Source organism: Myodes glareolus, chromosome 9 (assembly GCF_982192425.1).
Source record: "Myodes glareolus chromosome 9, mMyoGla1.1, whole genome shotgun sequence".
In the NCBI taxonomy this organism is placed as follows: domain Eukaryota; kingdom Metazoa; phylum Chordata; class Mammalia; order Rodentia; family Cricetidae; genus Myodes; species Myodes glareolus.
The window spans coordinates 8,095,736-8,116,529 of NC_142034.1; the positions used below are offsets into that span (position 1 = coordinate 8,095,736).

Consider the following 20,794-nt stretch of genomic DNA (forward strand, 5'->3'; position numbering starts at 1 on the left):
GCCCTGGTGGGTGGATGGCACAGCAAGCTCCCCACAGATCCTTCACAGGTGTTGGTTGGGTGGATAACCAACCTCCCTCCAAGTTCTAAACTTGAAGTTCAGGGAAAGTGAATTCCCTAGAATCCCCAAGTTCCCTTGTGGGGTGCAATTGCCTTCTACCTCCTGCGGCTGGCTGTACCTGGTCCCATTTTCCCTGGCTGACTCAAGGTTAGAGGGGCAAGAGAGAAGGAAACCAGCCTGTGTGTTTCTGTCACATCTGATCACGCTGTTCTGGAAACAGCAGCAGGTCACGGACCTAGGCAAGATGGGGGCAGAGGCCTCTGTGTCCTAGCCTGGTGGGAGCTGCACCCCCAAGTGAGCATGAAGAGATCATCATGGATTGAACCCCCACAACCTCTGAAGCAGTGGTTCTCAACCTTCCTATGGCTGGGACTCTATAATACAGCTCCTCATGTTGTGGGGACCCCCAATTGTAAAATTATTTTTGTTGCTACTTCATAACTATAATTTTGTTACTGTTGTGAATCATAATGCAAATAAATATATGATACACAGAATATCTGCTATTCTGTGACCCCGTGAAAGGGTCCTTCAGCCCCTAAAGGGGTCAAAACTCACAGGTTGAGAATCTCTGCTCTGGAAGGTAGTGTCCATGACCTCTGCAACAGCATGAGTCAGCTCTGGGTCTTGCCAGCTTCAAACCCACATTCATCATCTGGACTTCAAGCAGTGAGGCAAAGGGGAGATGCTCATGGTGACTTCATGTCTGAGATCTCAGAGCATCATTTTTCAGACATGTGGATTTTTGCTGTTGTTTGTTTGGTGTGGGAGGTCCTCCTGTCTGTGTGCTGCTTTCATTGGTTAATGAATAAAGAAACTGCCCTGGCCTGTTGATAGGGCAGAACTTAGGTAGGCGGTGGAGGGGGGGGGAACGGAACTGAATTCTGGGAGGAAGAAAACAGAGACACCATGGATCTACCGCCGGAGTAAGACATGCTGCCGAAATTTAGCCGGTAAGCCACTACCACGTGGTGATACATGGATTAATAGGAATGGGTTAAACTAAGATGTAAGAGTTAGCCAATAAGAAGCTAGAGCTAATGGACCAAGCAGTGATTGAATAATACAATTTCTGTGTGGTTATTTCGAGGCTAAGCTAGCTGGGTGGCTGGGACAAACAAGTGGGCCCTCCTTCTACATTTGTTTATTATGTTTTGTTTTTGCTTTTGTTCTTTCTTTCTTTCTTTTTTTTTTTTCTGAGACAAGGTTTCACTGTGTAGCCTTGGCTATCCTGGAACTTGTTCTGTAGACCAGGCTGGCCTCAAACTTACCAAGATCTGCCTTTCTCTGCTTCCCAAGTTCTGGAATTAAAGGTACGTGCCACCACTGCCAGGCTATTTTTTTTTAAATACAGGGTTTCACATAATACAGGCTAGCCTCTGGCTCACAGCTCTGTAACTGGTGACCATGAACTCCTGATCCACCTGTCTCTCTCTACCTCTCCAGCGTAGGGATTGCAAGTGTGAACCACCATTCCGGGTTTATGCAGTGCTAGGGATTAGGTTTATGCTAGGCAAACACTGTTCCAACTGAGACACATTTCTGGCTTCTCTTTGGTTCTTTTAGTATAAGATGCATAAGTTCACACATGCGCTCATGGGGCCAGCACTAGGTCAGACTGTACCATTCCCCGTCCTTTAACCCATACCACTTCCTCCCCAATGGCTTCCAGTGTCTTGGTGAGCCACTAGGATCCTCTGACAGAGCCCTTTCTACCCGACTCAGGGAGGATCCTCCTCCTTGACTGTTATATCATCCCCCCTGTGCACCTTTTGTTTGAGTTATGCTGGGAGGAGGGAGAAGATTGTCCAAAACCCCAGCCCTCCTCCCAGCCCTGGGGACTTCATGTTGAGCACACAGCGACTTCTCTAGGTCAGCCCTGGGCCTCCACTGTTCTTTCTTCTGCCTACCCAGTCTCTAGGGAAGAGACAGTCCTTGCCAAACTAGGGTCATGGGCATTGGACCTCTGGGGGAGGGGCTGCTCCTTCTGGACTTCATATACTCTGTGTACTGGGGGAGGCTGCAGCCACCGGGCCTGGGCTGAGGCATGTGATCCTACGGCAGGTATATTTTTAGCTTTCTCATTAACCGAGTGCTTTCAAATTAGCCTTCTATTAACCTCAAAGGAAAATGAAAGTGTGTTTTTTTCTTCCCAGAGTGAGTCTCTCCTGCAGAATATCAAGGTTTCCATGATTAACGTTTCATGCGCCTCGAAGCTCTAATGAAGTTGGATGCTCTAATATCTAACTTGATGGAATAATTGGTCCATGGTCTCTGTCGTGGCAGGGAGGCTGCCAACTGAGAAGGGGCCTTCTCTTCCCATCACATAGTCCTTTGTTTCTATAGCCTCTTTGATCCCCCAACAGAGCCTTCCACCCCAATACACCCCCATTCTGGAGGGGTTCAAGCAGCCAGAACTCCCTCCCTGCCCTAGCTAAGGTGTTATCCATTCCCTTTCCAAATGGGCCACTCCAGACTGACACTTGACCATCACTGCTTTTGCAAGCACAGTTTTCTCTCTGGGTTGCACACCTGGATCACACAGGAACCTCTTGACTTTGGCAATGTCCCTTGAAGTGGGCTTAGCACTCGGACTTGGGATTCCAGCTGGAGAGGGGAATAAATAGCCTTGCAATTTCTAGGGGTGTCAGACAACGAATCTGATGAGATTAATTCAATCTCTACCAGCCACCTGAGAGGGAGGCGTGACCTGTCCTGCCAGGGCCACCTGTACAGTGTCAGAGATATCACCAGGTACCCAGAGGGGATTGCAGATAGCAATGGATGTCTGCCAGCAGAAGGAGCAGGCAGCTGGTCCCTGTCACGGAAGGAGACAGTAGAGCTATGCTGGAGGAAACAGTTGCTTGTCTATTGCTCTACTCCGGTGGTTCTCAACTTTCCTAATGACGCAACCCTTTAATGCAGTTCCTCATGTGGTGACACCCAACCATACAATTATTTTTGTTGTTTCATAATTGTAAATTTGCTACTCTTATGTATTTTTGTAGGTGGAGACTGCTCTTTCCTTTCCTGGTCACCCAGACCTGAATAATTACATAGAAATCATATTAATTACAACACTGTTTGGCCTATTTGTTCAGGATTCTTATTAAGTAACTCTTACATCTTAAATTAGCCATTTCTATTAATCTGTATATCACCATAAGGCTGTGGCCTATGGGTAAGGTTCCAGGGCATCTGTCTCCTCCAGCAGCTACATGGTGTCTCTCTGACTCTGCCATCTCTCTCTCTATATATATATCTCTTTCATCCTGGTTATATTCTACACTGTCATAGGCCCAAGCGGCTTTTCTCATTAACCAATAAAAGCAACACATGTACAGAAGAGCATCCCATATCATATTTTAATGGAAATAAATATCTGTGTTTCCCAATGATCTTAAGTGACCCCTGCGTAAGGGTCATTATACCTGCTAGGGCTCACCAGCTACATGCTGAGAACCATTGCTCTCGTCTGTTCTTGGATCATTCATCCACTATTTAGCCTGTCCTTGAAGCACTTGTGTAACGGACCAGCCTTTCCTCGAATCATTTTTCCATTGATCTAGCCTTTCTTTGGATCCTTCATTCATTGGTCTAGCCTATCCTTGTATCATTCATTGATTGGCCTAGCTTGTCTTTGGATCATTCATTCTTTGGTCTAACCTATCCTCAGGTAATTCATCCATTGGTACAACCTGTCTTTGGATAATTCACTAATTGACCCACCTTATCCTCGTATCATTCATTCATTGCTCTAGTTTGCCCTTGGGTCATTCATTCATTAGTCCTGACTATCATTTAATCATTTGTTCATTAGTCTTATCATCCTTGGATTATTCATCCATTGGTCTAGCCTATTCTTGGATCATTGGTCCATTGTTCCAGCCTGTCTTCAAGTCATTCACCTATTGGCCCACTTTGCTCTGAGCTATCTATCCACTCGTTCAATCTGTTCTTTGGTCTTTTAGCCATTGACCTATCTTTTCTGGGCCTCAAGTTTGACTCTCAGGTTCTCACCCCATTTCTAGCCTCCCCCTTTGCCCTTGGGTTCTCACGAGGCTTTGCCACCACCCCATCTTGGTCTCTTTCCAGAGGTGGTTCTGTGCTTTCTTGAGTTACCGTAGCAGAAGGTGGGCTGGAGGCCACTCTGACAGGGGCCTCTTCAGGATGCTCCCGGCTTCTCATCAGCCTGCTACTCCCTATGTGAAGAATTCAGTGAAGACATTTCTAGTTCATGTTGAACAACATCTGGTTCCAACGTGCTTCATCTCGTGGATGAGGAGGGTCCTCCCTATCCACGAAGATTCCAGTGAAGAGTCCAGCCTATCAAAGGGCTTACTTAGTCTCCTATGGATGTGGCTCGATTCCTAGAGGCCCGAGGAACACAACAGGCAGTGATGTAAATGTCCATCCATGCACCTCACAGAGACCCATGTACCTGATGCCCCACAGCAGCTCTGGTTCAGCTCCAGCACCATGTATCCAATAGCGTCCTATAAAGTCCTATCACTTCAAAATTGAAATGTCAAATTGCAAACTTGTCACTTTTCCGTCAATCCTCCTCTTTTCCCAGTTGATAAAGTCACCACTAGTCCTGTCACCCATATCAGGGATTTGGGATTTGACCTAGACCCGCTCAGCATCCCCCGCCTCTGAGTCCTGGCAGTACCCTTCTGCTCAGCCCTTTTATCCTGTGCTACAGGACTCCCATGGTGACTTGGGATCCTACCACCTTCTCAGAGCCCTGTAGTGATTCCCCAATTCATCTGTGCAAAGCTGAAGACGGATGCTAAAAAGAAATCCCACACTAGCTTAGAGTTGAGTGTAATAGAGAGTTATTTATTTAGGGGTAGACTCACAGATCACAGTCCTCTGCTTGAACGGGGAGCAGCAACTGAATCCCACAGCCCAAAGAGAGGCCAGACACATGTTTTACATCAGCATATATATAGTATAAGAGGCCACGCCCAAGTGGCTGTAGGATTTCTACAGCACAAAGCTTTATCCCTAGGCCACTTTCCTGTCCACAGGCAGGAATCAAATGTGCTTCCAATTGGGCTGCTCCAATGCTAGTGTCAGAGACTCCCAGTAGCCTTTGGTTGGTGCTCCAGTTCCTGGCATGATTCGGAAGTTTCCCAGGAGTCAGGACTACACATTTCTCCAGTGTTATTCCAGGTTACTGTCTTGGGTACACATCCATCTTCAGCCAGGCCCCACCAGGGACGCATCCCTCTACATCCCTTGCCGCTTCACACCTCTGTTGCACGTCCCATGCACGTTTTCTTCCCCGTCCAACCAGGGAACGCCTACGCATCCTGCAAGACCTCTTCCCATCTCTCCTCCTCTGAGAAGCTAAGACAGCTGAGAAGTTCTTTTTCCATGTGTCAAGGAATCCATTAACATTCCCTCCATCTCCCTGTGCTTCGCATCCGGGTTCTATGGAGAGTGGAGCCGAGGAAGAATGCCCCTCCACCCCATGTGTGTGAGTGTGCATTCCCCTGCAAGCCTGTGGAGGTCAGAGGACAGCCTCAAGTGCTGTTTCTCAGGACACCATCCACCTCTTTTTTGAGACAGGGTCTTTCACTTGATCTGAAATAAAATTCCACTAGGCTGGCTGGTCAGTGGGTCCCCCCCAAATTCTTCTATCTCTAGAATTATAAGTATGCATCATCATATCTGTGGGGTTTTGTTGTTGTTGGGCTTTTGGTTGTTTGTTTTCTTGTTTGTTTGTTTTTAACATAGGTCTGGGGCTTAAACTCAGGTCCTCATGCTTTTGTGGCAAGCATCTCCCCAGCCCTCCCTGGAGCTCTCTCATACTAAGGCTCATTCCTGACTTCTGCTATTTTGATCAGGTCTGTCATGGTCCTGGGCTCTGCAGAGGAGCAGGGTGGAGAGCTGTCTGCAGTCAGGTCAGCCCTCTGTGGAGCTCTGGCTGTGGAGGTTGGCCCTGCCTTTATAAACCAGAGCCAAATCCATTCCTCCTCTGCTCTTAGTCCTCCTCTGAGTCCTCCTCCTCCCCAGTGACCTGCTCCTCACCGTCCTCTGCAGCCTTTGTGCTGGGAGCAGGGAGAAAGAGCTTGTCACTGCTTTCCGCGACAACCACCCTTAGGTTCAACATACCATGAGGCTTGTTGCCCTGGCCCTGCACGCAGACCCTCCGTATCTCAGAAGACTGGGCTGAAAGAAGCCACCCTGAAGTCAACTGTTCTTCCTCTGCCCACCGGCTCCCTGCCAGCCCTTACCTCTCTGCACCATTAGTCACTGAGGGAAGAAGGCAGGCATCCAGGCTGGCCTCATTTGGAAAAAGCCTCAAACGCAAAAAGTGTCTTCTTAAAGCCAGGTAGGGGGTAATTAACCACATTTCAAAAGAATTCTTCTGTTTCAAAAGGCTCCGTGGCAGGAAGCCCACAATTAGCCTGCTCCCCTGGAGCCCTGACATTGGTAGGGCAGCCAGGCTGGGCAGCTTCCCCACCTCGCCTGCCCCCACCTACGAGTTAAAGATGATTCTTTTTCTCCTTTTATTTTGGTTTTAATAATCTTTATTATGCCTTCTCTCAGAGGGAAGACGCCTGGCCTGACCCAAGGTCGTCTGTTTCTCAAACACAGTGAACGGAGGTTCGAAGGGACACAGTGGAAACACAGAGGGGACGGGACCTGAGTGGGTAGGGGCGGGCTGAAAACTTCTTCCCTCCCGGAAGCCCCCATCATCTTCCTTCTGAGGAGAATCCCTAATATATTCAGGAGGCAATGAAACCAGCTAAGATGCTCCCCCTCCACCCTTTTCTGGCTTTCTAAGCAGCAATGAACGACCACATTTACTCATAGGATATGGAACGCCATGTTCAGAGAGAGCAGGCTGGGCAGGTAGTTCCCAGGACAGCAGGTCCTGCTAGAAGGCATGGCTCTTCTCAGAAGCCCTTCTCTCTGTCTTCCTCCTTGCTGCCTGGAAAGCAATGGTTGGTGCTCCCACAGTCTTGAGTGCCAAGTTGGGGCTTTGCAATAGAAGTTCAAGCCAGCCTAAGTCGAAGCAGAAAGACAGACAGCACCTGAGTATTGGCCGCAGTGGAGTTGCTTCACCAGCCATTTAACCCTGCACACCACGAGGGGAAGGAAGGAGCTGCCTGCTGTCTTGATTAAGCCTCCATTAGTTTGTGTTGAACCCTGACCTGGCTAATAAGTTCTGTGACGCTCATCTTCAAGACAAGCCACACCTGCAGTTTTGAGGCAGATGGCAAAGAGTCGGGGTTTGTGTCTTGTTATAACCTCCCCACCCCCAGTCTTGTGCCTGTCACCTTCTGTCTCATGTGCTCCTTGTGGATCAGTGTGTAAATGAGCTGGCAGCAGCAGAGGGACAACTCTTTAAAGGTGGGTGGTGGTTCAGGACTCTCCTGGGTCATGCCTCTCAGGTGGAAGAACAGGGATACCAATCCCCGCTGCAAAGAGGCAAAGATCATTGCCTTTTCTCAACTGGCTCTCCGGATGGATGGTCACGCCCACTCACCCCGGCCCCTCCTTCCACTCTAAATTGGTTAGGCATTTCCCTTTTTGTTTTTTTATAAAAGACCACTTACTGTCTCTCTTTAGAATATTTTTATTTTAATTTTTGAGCATTTCATAATACGCACTGTATTTACATCATTTCCGCTCTTCCCTGTCCCCCCTCCTACTCCTCTTGTGTGCCCCTCAACTCCTCAAATCCATGGCCTCTTCTTTACTTGTTGTTTTACACACACACACACCCTGCTAAGTCCATTTACTGTTGCTCATACGTATGTGTGTTTAGAGCTGACCACCTGATACTGGAAGATTTACCGGGTTTTTACCCCTAGTGAAGACTGATTCTCCCTCTCTCAGCAGCCATTGATTGCCTGTAGTTCTTCCATCTTCTAGGGCAGGAGAGCTGCAGCTAGAGCCTATTTGAAGACCTGCAGTGGGCTCCTTGAGCTCTTTCACCTTTCGGCGGTTCTAGTAGTCCACCCTGGGTCCCGGAAAGCAGATTTGAAGCCTCCATTAGGAAGAGCCACATTCTGGAGGTGGCCACTGGAACGTGGCTGTTGGTGGTCCAGCAGTCTCGTGGGTTCCTGGTCTTCCTGGACGGACACCTCCAGTGTCAATATCCGTGGGCTTGGTTTGGGGCTCCAAAAAGTAGCCTGTGGTTTTTAATCTATTCGTTTACCTTAAATTATCCCCATGCCTGATTTCTCATTCCACAGCCTCTTTTCCTTGGCCCAGGGCTAACTTCTGCCTCCTAGTGGTAGGCAATGGTATTCCCCCTTCCTACTTTGGGGTCTACTGAATCTGGTCTGGAAAACTCTTCTGAGTCCCACCACCATCACAGAATGTCAGGAAAAGCTGGGAAGTCCGATGCTTCCCGGTGGCTGGTTTCAGGGCAGATGCCTCATCTGGGGCAGTGGAGACAGGCCAGTCAGTCATACTTCTTGCATGAGGACGGGAGTCTGTATCCTCAGCACCCATAAAGTACCAGGAATGCAGCATGCACCTGCCACCCTGGTGCTAATGAGACAGAGGCAAGAGAGTCTCAGGACTTGCTGGCCAGTCAGGCTGGCATAACTGGTAAGTTGCAGGTACAGGGAGAGATCCTACAAAACAAAACAAAACAAATAAACCAAAAATTTGGAATGTGACTGAGGAAGATACTCAGTGTTGACTCTGGTTTCCATACATATTCATATATGTGTATGCAAACTCTGTCATACAAACTAGTATGAACACAGGCTACAGGAAGGAAGGAAGGAAGGAAGGAAGGAAGGAAGGAAGGAAGGAAGGAAGGAAGGAAGGAAGGAAGGAAGGATCTCATATGAGTTCAGAGACTGGAGGACAGTGTTTGGCTAAATTCTACCCACATCCCCAGGTCTCACTGTTTCCGCCCAGTCTCACCATAATGGCCCTCTCTGACCATTATCTTCCTTCTGGTTTATATTTTCCCTGCTCTTGAGAGAAAACATTCCTGGAGGAGACATGCAGTTCCCCTTAGAAATGCTGGAAGGGGTTGCAAAAGGGGAAGAAGAGGGAGAAGGAGGGGACATATTATCTTAGTGTTTTTCACAAAGGGAAGGGTTTTTTAAGCTTAAAATGCTGCTAAGAGGCTGGTGGTGTGACTTAGTAATGGTACCTGCCATCAAACCTAACAACCTGAGTTCGGTTCCTGGGACCCACACTGTGGGAGGAGAGAACTGATTCCTAATTTGTTCTTTGATTTCCACAGCCTCTCTCTCTCTCTCACATACACACACACACACACATACACACACACACACACACACCCCACATACACATACATATACACACACACTACACACACATACACACACACCACACATACACTACACACACATACACACACACTACACACACATACACACACACACACCACACTACTGCTCATTATGATAGGACATTCGTGTCATCGAGCATTTGGGAGGCTGAGGCAGGAGGATTGCAAGTTATAGGCCATCTTGGGATCTAGAGTGGAACCATGCATCAGAATGAAAAACAAGCAAGCAAACAAAAGAAATAAGTGATAAATTCCAAAGCCACTATGCAGGAAGGGATCCTGGAGATTGTTCAGTGACCCTATTCTCTTGCAGGTGGGGAAACTGAGGCCCAGAGAAGTGTTGAGCAAGGGCCTAATGCACAGCTGGCTCAAGGAAGAGTTAGGGCAGGAATATCAAGGGTCCCAACTCTCAGAACACTACTTTGTTTACCTTATGAGTCCCAGGCAGCCTGTGGTCTGTCTGTCTGGAGGCTGGAGAAGAAGTGGACAGCACTGCCCCCCCCCCACTTCTAGGGCTCGAAGAACATCAAATTCTTTCCCTGGAATTGTCATGGCCCTAAGAATTCTCTGACTTTCCTCTCAGAATGTGCTTTTTCAGACTTGACCTTTAAAGATTCATCCAGCTGCACAATACTTCCGTGGGCTCCTGGGCCAGGCTTGGTTTCTGACAAGCAAGGAATCTGGGCTTTTGTGACTGCTGGGTGGACAGAAATGCAGCAGAGAGAGCTGGCTTTGGAGTGAGGTGGATTCCTCTCCTAGGTGGGTGAACTCTCTAGAGAGGTTGGGCAGGATCTATATGCCAGGGTTGGACCGTGTATGAATAAATGTTGGTCTTTAATGCTGTTCCCTACATACCCAAATCCTGGACAGAGTAACCAAGCAGAAAGGAACGCAGTGGATCTCACAGGAGACTTTCTATAGGGGGTGGCAATGGCTGGATGTTCCCTACAGACTCAGGGCATTCCTTTCTATTACATCCTGCTTTGACTAGTAAACAAACTTTAGTGGGTACTGTGAGGTTCTGGAGAGCATCTAGTGGCAGGTGGTGGTGGTAGTAGTGTGTGTGTGTGTGTGTGTGTGTGTGTGTGTGTGTGTGTATGTGTGTGTGTATGTATATGTGCGTGTGTGTACTGTGTGTGTGTATGTGTGTCATGCTAGGTTGCACTGGAAGCAGATCTTTCTGGGGGATGATTCCAGGAATCACAGGTAAGGAGTGGGGTAGATGAGGTTGCCAGCAGAGTCACCCCATTCTGTGTGTTCATAGACTGGCCCTGCTGCCCCATCTTTTTGCAGCTGGTGGGGGCCAGAGGTGTGCATGATTCTAGATAGTTCCGTCTCAGGGATGAAGAGCTGTGAGGTTTGATTACCACAACTCCAGAGAGAAATTCTCGTTTATAGAGAGAGCTCTGACTGAGTTAGAAACTGGGGACATGGGTGGGAATGGTCAAAGCAAGGACTATGTGGGCTAGGCACCCAGGGCTATGCAGGAAAGACTGCGGGCAAGGCACCCAGGGCTATGTGGGCAAGGCACCCAGGACTATGCAGGCAAGGCACCCACAGCTACAGTAGGAGAAACCCTTTATGGGTACAAAGGGAGTGAGTGAGAGCAGAGAGGAACGGTGAAGGGTACAGCACAGAGCAGGTTCTGGGTATCAGAAAAGCCTCAGACATTACAGGAGCATGAGGCTGTGCATCCTGTACCAGCAAAGGGACCCCAGTAGGTGGGCAGAGGTGGGTGGTGTGGGCTGAGCACAGGGGACGCATGTCCTGTGCAGCTCCGGGCAAAGTTTAAATGACACAGTTCCATCTCTGGGAAGTCAATCCATGGGGTTACTGAGATCTTGCCCCTTCCTCTCTCCATCCCTTCCTCCCCTCCCTTCCCTTTCCTCTCCTCCCTCCCCCTCTTTCTCCTACTTATTTGTTCTTATTCTAACTAATGTCATGGATCTATTTTCCCTCCCCACCCATGTTTGTGTTGCCTGGGCCACTGTTTAAGACATCTTTGCTACCAATGAGAGACAGCCTAGAAGCCACAGCCCCAGGGTAGGGGCAAGTGTGGTCGGGGTCCACCTGGACCGCTGCAGGGCTCCCTAGGGGAAAAGGCATGACAGTTTTTGGGGCACTTTTTCCGTCTCTGGGCACAGCATGGGACACTCCCCAGCCCCAGGGGCAGGTTGGCAGCCAGTGTGAGCCAACATATCCCATCGCCACAGTCCGGCCTCTACGGATTCCAGAGCTGCCCAGAGAAACAGAGCATCCAGTCAGAGTCCATATGGGTAGCATGAGTAAGAAAATGGTGGCTTGTGGATGGAGAGATGGCTTACTGGTTAAGAGCACTGGCTGCTCTTCCAAAGGACCCACGTTCAGTTCCCAGCACCCACAAGGCAGCTTACAGCTGTCTGTAACTCCAATTCCAGGGGATCTGACATCCTCATATGGGCATATATGCAGGCAAAACATCCATGCACTAAAAATAAGGTTTTTTGTTTTTATTTTGTTTTGTTTTAAAAGAAAGAATGGTGGCTTTTATCTCATTCCTGTGATTTCAACCCAGTGTGGTTCCCCTTGAGAAGTTCAGGAGGATGAATCCTTCCTGCCCATCGCGGGCAATCATGGTGTCGCAGTGCCCAGCAGTGCCCAGCAGTGCCGTCCAGGCTCTCAGCTGCCACCAGAGGCAGGTGAGACAGTGACGGTCAGTTTCCCAAGGACAAGTGTAGACACCCATTGGTCCCCTCCAGCAGCCAGCAGAGGAGAGCACACCTGAGCTCCTTAGCTCTGCACTCGGCGAGAGCAGGAAGAAGAGCAGTTGGCCTTTCTTGAGTTTTTTTTTTTTTTTTCACCACATAACAAAGAAATTTTTTTGTTGTTGTTGTTTGAAAATAAGTCTCTGTGACTGGAGAGACAGAAGAACAGACTGCATTGGCAGGCCTTCACCACTCGGGAGCTAAGAATAGCAACAAAGGCTGGGCTGACTTAGGCATTTCCAGCGACCCTCAATACCGGAGTGGGGGGGGGGGGAATAGACCAAGGAAAAGGATGGGGAAGTTGCTGGCACCCACACATGTGGGAGCAGTCCTGACTATTGTGTGTGTTCACAGGGCTCACAGGCGTCTTGGTAGGAGCCCAGACGGCAAGCAACTCACTGAAGCTGGCGGGAGAGCGGCCCACGGTAGCTTGCCTCCAGACCACGTGGGCTGTTTTCCTCCTCCCAGCCCAGAGCAGAGATGTGACATTCATCAGCCAGAGGTGAGGCTCCACGTTTCTTCTCCTTTTGTGAGCCCCAGGTTTCGGGGTTGGAGCAGATCCAGGTGGAGAGGGAACCTGTACCTGTGCATCTGGGATTTCCAGACCACCAAACAGAGGGCTTGGGGCCGCCACAGATGGGAGGTTGGAGTCTGGGCATGCTGATATTTGTGGTTAGGATGGTTGGTGGGCTTTCTGGTGGGTACTTTGAGGAGGGTGTGAGATTAATGAGCAAAGGGATGAAGAGAAGGGTCAAGCTGGGGACTTGGTTCCGTGAGCAGGAGTGCATAGGTAGGAGGGCCTGAGTTCAAATTCTCAGTACCCTTATGAAAAATAATCTGGGGGTACGTGTGCACACGCCTGTAACCCCAGCATTATGGAGGGCAGAGGCAGGAGTCTCTGGGGCTTATTGGCCACTCCCCTAGCTCCAGCTTCAGAAAGAGATCCTGTGTCAAGGGAATAGAGGCAGAGCAGACACCTCTCATTCTCTTTTGACCTCTGTGTGAACAGATATGTATGTATACACAATACTACACATGCATACACATGCTTACACACACAGAGAGAGGGGGGGAGGGAGGGAGGGAGGGAGGGAGGGAGGGAGGGAGGGAGAGAGAGAGAGAGAGAGAGAGAGAGAGAGAGAGAGAGAGAGAGAGAAAGGGGAGCTGGAAGCATCCAGAAGATACTGAGAAATCAGATAAGCTGGGATGGGAGTTGTGATGTGTATCCTAAGCCAACAAAAAGTCAAAAGCACACGATGTGTTCAAAGTGGCCGCAGGGCACGAAACGTGGAGCAGACAACAGGAGAAGGGTATGTGAATGGTGCAGGAGGCTGGTGTGTGTTGTTCTCCCCTCTGGTGCTCACATCCAGACACCATGACGACTATGGGAAGGTGGCAAGGTTGGACTAGGGTGTGAGGGGCCTCTTCCCGTTCACACGGAGAGGTGAACCTGGCAAGGATACAGCTCTCACCCAGGGGATGAGAAGCAGGAATGATGGTGGTAGTTGCAAGGTGGGCCATTCAGTAAGCGCTGGCACACACACAGTAGGCACTAAATAAATGCCTTGGAAATTTATTGCCCTAGAGCCACGGATGGCCCGGTAGCAGCCTTGTGCTAGTAGCTTTGGTGTAACGGCTGCTATTCCAGAGAGTTATGGCTGTGATAAAACCTGCCAGGCTGCTGTGCTGCTCCGTTCAGATGAGTGAGGGCTCTCAGGTCCAGGGCTTGGAGTGTGCGGCGAAGGAGACATGAACTCATCCAGAGATGACCTCGGTGGCCATCTCCGAATGTAAAGATGAGAAGGTGGGAAAGGAAACCAGGAAGAAGCAGGCTTTCAACAAAGGCATCCTTGAGGGGTAGGCCTCCTTCTCAAGTCTAATCCCCCTGATGACAGTGACCCCTGGACTTTCTGGCACATAGGCACGGTGTCCTCATGTCCTTGGACTGGCAAAGAGAAAGGCTTTTGTGTGACCTAGCAATGTCTTGATAACCTGTATCAGCCCTTCACACTCCCCAGCCACTGTGTGAGGCACTCACAGGGATGAATTTGTCTAATCCTTGTGTGCTAATGGTACAGACGCCAGAGCTAATTACTAATAACAGAGACAATTGAGTCACAGAGGTGGCCGGATCTGTGGTTCCCCCTTAGGAAGCAAGAGCTTGGTCCTGCAGATCAGGGAAGTTTGTGACGGTTCCCTATGGGAAGGGTCTGGTCACATTAAGGTGCTTATTCTAGAAGGAGGTGGAGGATGGATCTGAGGACAGCAAGACTGGTTGATGGTGTCCTTTTTCTTTCTTTACTGTCAACCTGACAGCCTAGACTCCCCCAGAATGAGGGTTTTAGTGAGAAATTGTCTAGAGCGGATAGGCACATAGATATGTCTGTGTGTGTGTGTGTTTTGGGGGGGATTGTTTGGACTATTAATTAGTATAGGAAGATCCAGACCACGGTGGGCAACACCATTCCCTAGGCTGGGTCCTGAGACGTGTACAGGAGTTAAGAGAGCCACACAGCACACAACATGGGTGCATTCGTTCCCCTCTGCTCTTGACTGTGGATGTCATGTGACTGGTTCTCGTCAGGTCCTACCTCTGAGACTTCCCCACAGTGGTAGACTGTGTAGACTGTGAGCTAAAATAAAACCCTTTCTTCTTGTTGTCATTGTTATTATTATTATTATTATTATTTGGTCAGGATACTTTAGCACGGCAACAGAAATGAAACTAAGCAGCGGGCATACTTGTTAGGGAGCTATTGCGGGGGTCCTGGCCTTCCCCAGAGGAGGGCCCTAGTAAACTGGGCCTTCTATTCCTCACAGCGTGTCCTGCCTCCCTGCTCCCTGGTTACTCTGTTTCTGTCTCCATTTCTCCATCACCATGCAGTCACAACGAGGGTGCTTCTGCCTCAGACATTTGTGGCCAGCACCTCCGCCCGGGCTTCTCCATGCCCCTTGGATCTCTGTTCAGCTCTCCTGTCCTAGAAAGGGACAAGGGACTCCCCAAGCACTCTGCGGTAAACAATGCCACGGCCCTATCAGTCTGCATCCTCCCAGTATGCTCCAGGATAAATGTTAGATTTATCCATCTATTTATTATCTGTCTCGCCCCGCTACAATCTAGGTTCCCCAAGGCAGGACCGAAGTCTGTTTTGTTCTCTGCTGCCTTCCTGGAGGGAGATGCTCAAGGACGCAAGGAAGGAATAATGAATCAGAGACGTAACTCACCACAGAGGTGGCTCAGCCTCTTGTGCCACGGGCAGGGAAAGTTTCAGGGCACAGTTCATCCTAAATTCCCACATGCACCCGTAAACATCTGAACCTCAGTGAAGAGTGTCTTAGCTCAATTTTGTCGTCGCTCTGAAAAGAGGCCATACAAAGGAAGAAGAGTTCATTCAGCTCACACTTCCTTGGTTCACACTTTCTTGGCTCACACTTCCAGGGCACAGTTCATTACGCAGGAGAAGGCATGGCGGTAGGACTATGAGGCCACTCGTTCACATCTCCGTGGACCAGGGAGCAGCAAACACACAGAAAGCAGGGCTCATCCATAAGCTTCAGTGTCCAACCGCCCAGTGACTCCCTTTCTGTCGCTATACCTCAACGCTTCCATGATCTTCCCAAACATTGCCATGAGGGGAGGACCAGAGCGTTCAAACATCTGAGCCTGGGAGGTGAGGGTGGCGTTTTACATTCAAATCACAACCGAAGGTATGAATGGGAAGGCTCAGAAATGAATCCTCCCACAAGCACTGGCGTCAGGGACGGTTTGTAGGGCCAGGCAGGCACATGTTGGGTGCCTAGCAGCCCCATCCCTGTGAAGACACAGGGGAAGCTCTTTGCCACACTGGGTCCCGGTTTTTTTCCCCTGCCATGACATTGTTCTTCAGTGGAGAGTAATTGGAGCCTCGGGGCTGCCCCTCCTTTAGAGTAGAGCTGAGGTTCCAACTGCTCCAGGTGAAGTGCGGGTGATGAGAAACAGAACACAGTTGGGGCTTAACACAAACCAACGAGTCAATGTCTGCTTGACATTCTGGGAGGCGCAGCCTCACTGGTGGATCCAACACCCCGAAGAGTGTTTCTCAGGAGGCGCTAAAGTAGTTCAACAATGCTGGCCTCTTACAGTGTTGGGAAAACTAGATGCGAAGGATGCTTCTTTGCAATTCAGGCTGTTTGGGGTGGCAGTGCAGCGAGGAGAGAGTGAGATTCACGGCAGAAAGGGACACATGACAGTAGCTTTGATGCCATAAGCTTAGGAGGCACCCTAGTTACTCACTGCTGGGACAAAAAACGCCACCCCCTGCACCCTCAGCAAAGCAACATAAGGGAGAGAAAGCTATTTTTGCCTTGTAGTTAGAGGGGATGCAGTCCATGGTGGCCAGGAAGGTGTTGGAAATAAGGTAATAATGAATTCAAGAGACCAGCGAAAGCAAAACCATTAAAAATACTCAACGTAATAGGAAAGAACCCAACACAGAGAAAATGCAGAAACAGCCAGAGTCTGACTCTGTGCAAGACAATGGATTTAAATTTCCTTCAGCCTTGAAGAATCCCATTGCACCCACCCTAAACACCTCATCTCATTGGCCTGAGTCACAAAACCTCATCCAGAGAACAATTGGGGGCTTAGAACTGACTCCGCTTTCCAATGCTGGATTCAGCCATGTGCAGACCATCTGTAACTTTTAGAGTCCCAAGTTTAGCAGCTGCTAGGGGAGAGAGAGGCCTAGCACCTCTGGTTTGTCCTTAACTCCAGGGACCTCCAAGTGCACCTCATATTGAAAGCAGACCGTAGCAGTCTATTTCTTACGAAGGTACGGCAGCGACGGGATGTTGAGGCAGCCGGTCACGTTGTATCCGTGGTCAGGAAGTGGAGAACAAGGCAGGCTGCTCCTCTCATTTTCTCCTTCGCATCCAATCCAGGGCCCCAGCCTTCGTTAGGGTAGCACTTCCCACCTCACTCAACCTACTCTAGAAAGACCCCTGCAGACACGGCCAGGGGTCTGTTTCCATGGCGATTCTACATCCTGTTATATTGACAATCAATGTTAATTATCACAGGGGATGGGGTAGTGGTGCGGGAGAATTATCTGTATTCTGTCAATCATATTTTAATAAAACGCTGATTGGCCAGGCAGGCAGTATAGGCAGGAAAGCCAGACAGGAAGTAGGGGTGGAGCAAAGAGACTGGGAGTATTCTGGAAGCAGAAGCTCTCTCTCAGCCACTCCTGCGGAGACCACCGAAGAGGCAACATGTAAGCTGTCACACTGAGAAAGGTACTGAGCCCATGTGGCTAACATAGATAAGGATAATGGGGTAATATATGTTATAAGAGTTAACAAGAAGCCTGACCTAATGGGCCAATCAGTTTATAACCTTATGGAGTCCTGTGTGTAATTTTTCTTTGTTGCTTGCCGGCTGTTGGGGTACTGGGAAGGACAGAAACCCCAACAAGCCAGCCCTCATGTTACATATGGCGCCCAGACGTGGATAACTGAATCCACAGAAAGCCTGAGAAAGCTTGGAAAAGAATAGAGTAAAGCATGGCTTCTTGGTGGCAGCAATTTCTCAGGTCTACTTTGCTTGCTAGAGGCAAGCAAGCGCTCTCATCTGAGAGAGGCTTCCTGACTCAGCTTTAGCTGCAAAACCTTGCAGCTCTTTAAAGAGGTCCTGCCACAAAACACTTAAATGTTGTTGATGACAAGCTGAACGCATTCTTTTCAGTTTTCAGCTGTAGCAGGAGAAAAGCTGTGCTGTTTTAAAATGCCGGCTATGTGGGCTGTCCTGCCAGAGCAAACTCTGACTCTTTCAGGCAGGCAGTCCGACTGAGTGTGGTCTGTGAGCAGAATGCTGCAGCTTGCTGGCAAGGACCTTGAAACGCCATAGAGTTGTGGCAGTAAAAGGCTCCAGTGGTACCTCTACCATGAGTCTGGCCGTCAAAGCCACGGTTTTAGACTCATATAGCCAGAAAAAGAAAAATATACAATAAAGAGAGATTCAAAGAGGAAGAAAACCTCTAAATGGTTTACAGTGTGTATATGCAGGCTAAAAGTTAAAGTTCTTAAAGTTAAAAGGAAAGAAAGAGAGTAGTTGGGTGTGGTGGTACACACCTTTAATCCCAATGCCTGGGAGGCAGAGGCATATTGACCTCTGTGACTTCAAGGGGTAGAGGTAGATTGACCTGTGACCTCAAGGTGTGGTAGTACACGCCTTTAATCCCAATGCCTGGGAGGCAGAGACAGATCTCTGTGAGTTCAAGGTGTGGTAGCATACACCTTTAATCCCAGCACTGGGGAGGCAGAGACAGGAGGATCTCTGTGAGTTCAAAGACAGCCTGGTCTACAGTGTTATTCCAGGACAAAGATATACAAAGATCCTGTCTCAAAAAGTAAAAGTAAAAATAAAAGAAATAGAGGTTAAAATAAAGCCACATAAAGATGGAAAATGCACAGAGAATCTTCATACTGTATGCTTTTATGCTCTCTTTAAATTGTTTGATTGCTGAGGAAGGAGCAACAACTGCTAAAAGACTTTTGTTTATAAATGCTGCTGAACTAACCCAAGATAGGAATTTTGAAAATACCTTGGCTTCAAAACTGAAGTCAAAAGGTATGTTACTTTGGAGAAGAGGTTTTGCTTTTGTTTCCACAGAAAACGAGAGACTCTGGATTTATTCAGAGTTAAGAATAATCACCTTTGACCAAGGGAGGCCACCTGAAAAATCTCCGATAGGAACAGATGGCCCAGATGACAGAGGTCTACATCCAGAACTGATCCAAGACTGCTGCCTGAGATGATCGAGACTCACAGGATATTCCAGTCATGACTTGATTATAACTCTAAATTTTCTTTAGGTCCCCTTAAGACTATCAGCGCCCCCAACCAGCAGGAAGTAGCCTGAAATACTACGCCCACATTCCCAACAAATGGATTATGGGTATTTTCCTTTGTTTAAAAAAAAAAAGAGGGAAATGGTGCGGGAGAATTATCTGTATTCTGTCAATCATATTTTAATAAAACGCTGATTGGCCAGGCAGGCAGTATAGGCAGGAAAGCCAGACAGGAAGTAGGGGTGGAGCAAAGAGACTGGGAGTATTCTGGAAGCAGAAGCTCTCTCTCAGCCACTCCTGCGGAGACCACCGAAGAGGCAACATGTAAGCTGTCACACTGAGAAAGGTACTGAGCCCATGTGGCTAACATAGATAAGGATAATGGGGTAATATATGTTATAAGAGTTAACAAGAAGCCTGACCTAATGGGCCAATCAGTTTATAACCTTATGGAGTCCTGTGTGTAATTTTTCTTTGTTGCTTGCCGGCTGTTGGGGTACTGGGAAGGACAGAAACCCCAACAAGCCAGCCCTCATACTACAGGGTAGCAGCTTTCCAGAGTGATTTTCCTCTTATCTGGCCACCAAATGCTTCAAAGGGACTTAGTCCTTGGATGGTCTCTCAAGCTGGAGGGCTTTATGGAGATGTGGTCCCAAGGCAGCTATGGTATGGAATAAAGTTCTCTTGGAATAGACCATGCGGTGCTCAGGGGCTCTCCGGGTGGTCTAGTTTGCATTCTATTGCAGTGCTAAACATCATGCCCAGAAACAACTTGGGGAGGAAAGGGCGTAATTCAGCTTACAGTTGTAGCCCACCACGGAGGGGAGTCAGGGCAGGAACTGAATGAAGCTGATGCTGCGAAGAACTGCTGTTTACGGGATTGCTCCTCTTGGCTCATTCAACCTTTCTTAGACCACGCAGGACCACCTGCCTAGGGTACCACCACCCACAATGGGCTGGGTCCTCCCTCATCCATCATCAGCAATGAAGAAAAGGGTCTACAGATGTGCCCACAGGCCAACGTGATGGAGGCATTTTCTCGGTGGAGGCCTCCTCCTCCCAGATGACGTAGCTTGTGTCAAGTTGACTAAAAACCAGCCAGCATACTGGGAAAAGGGCACGTGTCTAGAGAATCATTACCCCCAGTTGGCTTTTGGGTTGGGTGGGCTTGGGTTTGAGGTGTCTTGCAGATGTGCTCGTCTCTCGTTCTCTCCACTGAAACCTCAGGTATTGGCTGAGCCGTAAGGAGAGCTACAGGAAGACAGAAGGTGAACTCTTGACAGTCTTTGTGTCCTGATGGGAGCTCCCATGCTTTAACATTTAGCTTTCCTAACCACCCTTTGAGACAGCTGTTATTACCCCAGTTTCGTCGATGACTAAACTGTGGCTTTGAGAGGTCCCGACTTTATTTTCTCAGCCCACGCAGGTAGAGCATGGCAGGATCGGGCTTTGAGTTTATGCCACCTGCCTTCCCGGTACCCACGTGTGCAACTTATGTCAAATTATTGCTGTGTTGTCGACATCTGTAGGCGTGTGACCTGGGGGTGTGAGTAGGTGGCTTAAGGAGAATTCTTTTGGGTGGATGTGGTAATAATGTTGATTAGATGTTTCTGCTCTGCAATTTCTTCCCTTGGAGGAAAAAAAAACACTCCAAGATTATATCTCTAGTTTTTATTTGATTTTTTTTTTTCTGTTTATGCTCAGTCCTAAGAGTTTCAGGATTTTAGGAGGATGGAAGGGAAATGTGCACTCAGGACGGAATGTTCCAGGTTCACTGACTGTATGCTATACTCCTTCGAGACACTGCCAACTGCAACCAGAGGTGTTGATGACCATGGACCCCATCATTCAGTGTATGAGACCT

General features: G+C 48.8%; 1 long non-coding RNA gene across 2 annotated transcripts in view; it reads left to right on the plus strand.

Moving 5' to 3' along the window:
- Nucleotides 1–924: 924 nt before the first annotated feature.
- The window catches only part of LOC146893345 (uncharacterized), a 30,740-nt gene continuing 10,870 nt past the window's right edge, over nucleotides 925–20,794 (plus strand). The window contains exons 1-3 of one of the 2 annotated variants that reach the window (XR_015738670.1): nucleotides 939–1,013; nucleotides 11,870–12,036; nucleotides 12,457–12,604. This is a non-coding gene — a long non-coding RNA (uncharacterized LOC146893345). Of the gene's footprint in view, nucleotides 1,014–11,869; nucleotides 12,037–12,456; nucleotides 12,605–20,794 lie in introns of both variants that reach the window. The other variant, XR_015003451.2, reaches the window with a different exon arrangement.